The sequence below is a fragment of the Oncorhynchus tshawytscha genome, linkage group LG06 (assembly GCF_018296145.1).
Source record: "Oncorhynchus tshawytscha isolate Ot180627B linkage group LG06, Otsh_v2.0, whole genome shotgun sequence".
In the NCBI taxonomy this organism is placed as follows: domain Eukaryota; kingdom Metazoa; phylum Chordata; class Actinopteri; order Salmoniformes; family Salmonidae; genus Oncorhynchus; species Oncorhynchus tshawytscha.
Genome location: NC_056434.1, coordinates 69,821,320 through 69,827,319, shown reverse-complemented (window position 1 = coordinate 69,827,319; position 6,000 = coordinate 69,821,320). Strand labels below are relative to the sequence as shown.

At 53.8% G+C, this 6,000-nt stretch overlaps 1 long non-coding RNA gene across 2 annotated transcripts in view; it reads right to left on the bottom strand.

Moving 5' to 3' along the window:
- Positions 1–437: 437 nt before the first annotated feature.
- The window catches only part of LOC112253011, a 46,320-nt gene continuing 40,757 nt past the window's right edge, over positions 438–6,000 (bottom strand). For both annotated transcript variants that reach the window (XR_002953920.2, XR_002953922.2), the window contains one exon: positions 438–2,129. This is a non-coding gene — a long non-coding RNA (uncharacterized LOC112253011). The remainder of the gene's footprint in view (positions 2,130–6,000) is intronic.

The following is a 6,000-nucleotide window of genomic DNA, read 5'->3' as shown; positions in this document are numbered from 1 at the left end:
GAGAGAGAGAGAGAGAGAGAGAGAGAGAGAGAGAGAGAGGGAGAGATGTGTGTGTAACCCAGCCCCTGGACACAGTACCTGTGTGTCCTGAGAGGTAGTATGCCACGCGCTGGCTGCCAGTCTGCCAAACACAGACCCTGCCATCTTACCTCAGGGCTCTGGACCCGAAGTGGAACAGAGGCGTGCCAGGGGGAGTTGGCATGGGCAATGATAGTTATGGGGTCAGAGTGGGGTCAGTGGATCAAAGAGGGGGGTCTGCTGGGAGGGGATAACCAACAGTGAAAGGCTATACTAATGGTAAGCCAACTGCTAAGTAGCCAACCAACAGCCAAGTGAGCCAGTACAAACCCCATAGACTCCTGGGTAAACAAATCCAGGCCTTATACACGCACGCACACGCACACACACACACACACACACACACACACACACACACACACACACACACACACACACACACACACACACACACACACACACACACACACACACACACACACACACACACACACACACACACACACACACACACACTTATGTTCTGCCTCAGTCCAGTTAACCTCAGCCTGAGGATGTTTGGGCACAGTCCTGCCAAGCCTTCCCTCCTCGGACAGCGTTTGGCCACCATGCCAGGGCTGACCTCTTCATGCCCACCGTCTGGCCATCGGCATGTTGGACTTGGCAGGCCCAGCCTTGGCCGGCTGTGTGTGTGTATGTACGGCAAGGTCGTCTATCTGGCTGGTCTCTGCCTGGCGCCCACTCTGAGCATGTCCTTTGACCTCTGGGTCGTGGGAACAGCTTGGCAAGGCTGGGCCATACACACACTAGTCTGTACCCGCAGGGCTGTTTGGCCAGGCAGACGTGATTAACAGGATAACATCAGTTACATTACTGTAACTCTCAGTCCCCTAGCCAGCTACAGTAGCTATCTGTCTTTTTTAGGCGGTCCCTAGCCTGCTACAGAAGCTACCTGTCTCTTTCAGGTGGTCCCTAGCCAGCTACAGAAGCTACCTGTCTCTTTCAGGTGGTCCCTAGCCAGCTACAGTAGCTACCTGTCTCTTTCAGGTGGTCCCTAGCCAGCTACAGTAGCTACCTGTCTCTTTCAGGTGGTCCCTAGCCAGCCACAGTAGCTACCTGTCTCTTTCAGGTGGTCCCTAGCCAGCTACAGTAGCTGTCCTCCTTGCATTGTCTCCAAGTAGGCGTACCGGGCTTTCTCAGTTTGTCTCCTAGCCAGAAAGAAGGCCTACCCATTCCTTTCATTTTTTTACATAAAAAATAAATAACAACTGAGTCATTTAGCAGATGCTATTATCCAGAGCGACTTACAGTAGTGATTGCATACATTTTCATACTGTTCCCACAACCCTGGCGTTGCAAGCATCATGTTCTACCAACTGAGACACACTCCTTCATGTCACTCCCTTATGTCTGCTACTACCTGTCCCTCTCAGTTTCCCAATTAGCATATCCTTGTCTCCCATACAAAGACTTGGTCCTTCTATACTTGTATCCATACCTCTTTGCATAGCATATAGACTACATACAGTGTATAGGCCAGGTGTGATCTACAGAGTTTGGGAGATTTTCTTTGAGCCCCTGTAATGTGTAAACACCTGCCAGTGTGTGTACGTTCACACCAAAACTCATTTGGACCTAAGACAAAATAAAATCATAGATCCATTATTGTACCACAATTCAATTACCAGAGGGATGAGAGTAGGGAAGTTGAAAAGGTGCATACGCACACATGCACAGACACACAACAACATTTTAACCGAATTACAACTAACAGTCCAGTGCAAATGTGAGTCCGCTGCGGTCACCCACTACTCACCCGTAACACCCCAGTCCACTCCTGGCCATCCTAATGACTTTGTATAGGGCCTGCCCAGCCTTTACCAGAGGTCTAATCAAATCATCTTCATTCCAGATCAGAGAGAGAGAGAGGCCCTGATGGAAGCCAACAGACGACGAACGTCAGCGGGCACGACGGACGCTGGCACAGGGACTTGGCACGGCTCCCTACCTGTTTGAGACCAGCTGGTACTCCTCCAGTCAGCGGAGCCGCCCTCTCCCATCTCTTCTCTCAGGTCTCCCAGCTCGGATGCTGTGGCCCAGTTCCGCCGACACTGGGGAGAGACACAGGGAAAGAGTTGGGGAGAAATGTGTTCATAATTCTGCTTTAAGAAATCATGCAAAGGACTGTTAATTTGAATGAGTTATATTTTAATATTCAACAAGGTTCTTTCTATGGGGGGGGGATATCCGACAAAGACATTAGCATACAGAAACAATGATGACGACGAAAGGACATGTAAAGTATGGAATGTTGTGATGCTGTGTCAGCACCCTTGTTATGGTAAAGGTCAAAGTTTGTGGTAAAGCAGCAGTGTGGTGATTAAACATCATGGTAGCAGGAAGAGAGGAGTGGGAGGTAGAGAGGGAGGGATGGGAGGTAGAGAGGGAGGGAGGAGAGGAGGGATGGGAGGTAGAGAGGGAGGGATGAGAGAGGGATGGGAGGTAGAGAGGGAGGGATGAGAGGAGGGATGGGAGGTAGAGAGGGAGGGAGGAGAGGAGGGATGGGAGGTAGAGAGGGAGGGAGGAGAGGAGGGATGAGAGGTAGAGAGGGAGGGAGGAGAGGAGGGATGGGAGGTAGAGAGGGAGGGAGGAGAGGAGGGATGGGAGGTAGAGAGGGAGGGATGAGAGGAGGGATGGGAGGTAGAGAGGGAGGGATGAGAGGAGGGATGGGAGGTAGAGAGGGAGGGAGGAGAGGAGGGATGGGAGGGAGAGGGAGGGAGGAGAGGAGGGATGGGAGGTAGAGAGGGAGGGATGAGAGGAGGGATGGGAGGTAGAGAGGGAGGGAGGAGAGGAGGGATGGGAGGTAGAGAGGGAGGGATGAGAGGAGGGATGGGAGGTAGAGAGGAGGGATGAGAGGAGGGATGGGAGGTAGAGAGGGAGGGATGAGAGGAGGGATGGGAGGTAGAGAGGGGGGATGAGAGGAGGGATGGAGGTAGAGAGGAAGGGAGGAGAGGAGGGATGGGAGGTAGAGAGGGAGGGAGGAGAGGAGGGATGGGAGGTAGAGAGGGAGGGATGAGAGGAGGGATGGGAGGTAGAGAGGGAGGGATGAGAGGAGGGATGGGAGGTAGGAGGGAGGGATGAGAGGAGGGATGGGAGATAGAGAGGGAGGGGTGAGAGGAGGGATGGGAGGTAGAGAGGGAGGGATGAGAGGGAGGGATGGGAGGGAGGGAGGGAGGGAGGGAGGGAGGGAGGGAGGGAGGGAGGGAGGGAGGGAGGGAGGGAGGGAGGGAGGGAGGGGGATGGGAGGTAGGAAGAGAGGGAGGAGAGGGGGATGGGAGGTAGAGAGAGATGGAGGAGAGGGGGATGGGAGGTAGAGAGGGAGATAGGAGAGGGCGGATGGGAATTAGAGAGGGAGGGAGGAGAGGAGGGATGGGAGGGGGAGTGAGAAGGGGAGTGAGAAGGGGAGCAAGGGAGGGAGGGAGGGAGGGAGGGAGGGAGGGAGGGAGGGGGAGGGAGGGAGGGAGGGAGGGAGGGAGGGAGGGAGGGGAGGGAGGGAGGGAGGGAGGGAGGGAGGGAGGGAGATAGAAGACGAGGGATGGGAGGTAGGAAAGAGAGGGAGATAGGAGAGGAGGGATGGGAGGTAGGAAAGAGAGGGAGGTAGGGATGGGCGGTAGAGAGAGAGGGAGGAGGGTTGGGATGGGAGGTAGGAAAGAGAGGAATGAGAGGAGGGATGAGAGGTAGAGAGAGAGTAAGGATAGGAGGGATGGGGTAGAGAGGGAGATAGGAGAGGAGGGATGGGATGGGATGGGAGGTAGGAAAGAGAGATAGGAGAGGGCGGATGGGAGGTAGAGAGGGAGAAAGGAGAGGAGGGATGGGAGGTAGGAAAGGGAGGGATGGGAGGTAGGAAAGAGAGATAGGAGAGGGCGGATGGGAGGTAGAGAGGCAGGGAGGAGAGGAGGGATGAGAGGGGAGTAGGGGTGGGAGATAGAAAGGGAGGGAGGGAGGAGAGGAGGGATGGGATGGGATGGGAGGTAGAGAGAGGGGAGGAGAGGAGGGATGGGGTAGAGAGGGAGGTAGGAGAGGAGGGATGGGAGGGAAGGAAAGAGAGGGAGGAGAGGAGGGATAGGATGGGAGGGAGTGAGTGAGGAGAGGAGGGACGGGAGGTAGAAAGGGAGGAAGGAGAGGAGGGATGGGAGGTAGAGAGAGGGGAGGAGAGGAGGGAGAGGGTAGAGAGGGAGATAGGAGAGGAGGGATGGGAGCGAAGGAAAGAGATGGAGGAGAGGAGGGATGGGAGGTAGAGAGGGAGATAGGAGAGGAGGGATGGGAGGTAGGAAAGAGAGGGAGATAGGAGAGGAGGGATGGGAGGTAGAGAGAGGGGGAGAAGAGGGATGGGAGCTAGAAAGGAAGGGAGGAGAGGAGGGATGGGAGGTAGAGAGGAAGATAGGAGAGGGTGGATGGGAGGTAGGGAGGGAGGGAGGAGAGGAGGGATGGGATGGGAGGGAGGGAGGATCGGAGGCACGGGAGGTATAAAAGGAGGAAGGAGAGGAGGGATTGGAGGTAGGAAAGAGAGGGAGATAGGAGAGGAGAGAAGGGAGGTAGGAAAGAGAGGGAGGAAAGGAGGGATGGGAGGTAGAGAGGGAGAAGAGGAGGGATGGGCGGTAGAGAGGGAGGGAGGAGAGGTGGAATACCTCCCACCCCTCCTCCTCTCCCTCTCTACCGCCCATCCCTCCGCTCCTCCCTCTCTACCTCCCATCCCTCCTCTCCTCCCTCCCTCTCTACCTACCATCCCTCCTCTCTGCCCTCCCTCTCTACTTCCCATCCCTCTTTCCCTTCCATCCCTCCCTCCCTCCCATCCGTCCCTCTCTATCTCCCTCTCTACCTCCCATCCCTCCTCTCCTCCCTCCCTCTCTACCTCCCATCTCTCCCTCTCTACCTCCCACTCCTCTCTTCCTGCTACCATGATGTTTAATCACCACACTGCTGCTTTACCACAAACTTTGACCTTTACCATAACAAGGGTGCTGACACAGCATCACAACATTCCATACTTTACATGTCCTTTCGTCGTCATCATTGTTTCTGTATGCTAATGTCTTTGTCGGATATCCCCCCCCCATAGAAAGAACCTTGTTGAATATTAAAATATAACTCATTCAAATTAACAGTCCTTTGCACGAGCATGCACCCTCCCCCACAATGCCCCTGCGTGGGGCGGTGGGGCTCCCCTGACCCACTTAAACACATCTGGGTCAGCTGCCCTCACCTCCTCTCACATGCACACAGGCACGCACACACACGCTTTATAAACACAAACGCTGAGCCATACAGGACTGAAAAACTCATACAAATGTATCTATACACATACAGGAAACCTGTATCACGTATTCATTCATAATTGACTTCAAGATGAAGAACTATCTGTGATTATTATTTATGTTGACCACATCCCTGTAGCATTTTTGACTTATTTGAATTGTCAGAGCTCCAGAAAAAGCCTAAATACACAGCATATGTAAAGAGTACAGTGTGAAGTAGATACCTTTAAGAGCCAAAGGTTGTTTTGGTAGTTCTGTGCTGGATGTTAACTGGTGGGTTTGAAGCGCGGAGGGGCATACGAAGAGGCAGGAGGCATGCAAGGGCACATGAAGAGAACGATTAGGCCCTTGAAACAGGGGAATACTATCGCCCATATCGCTTCCAAAAATAAGACACTTTTGAAGTGTGTTTATGGCTAGGGAGCAAAGTTGTGTGTTTGAGTTTCAGGCAAGAGGCAACAGTGAGTTGGCTTGTCAGGGTGTTTGTGTCTACGTGTGTGTGTGATTGTGTGTGTGTGTGTGTGTGTGTGTGCGCGCACGCCTGAGTTGGAGTCCCTCTTGTCTGAATAAACATACAAAAGCCAGGTAAATGACATGGCGTCTTCTGCACATGCCCAGTGGCTCTCATCTTTCTTCACAGAGGGAGTTCAGAGTGCCAGTTATCAAT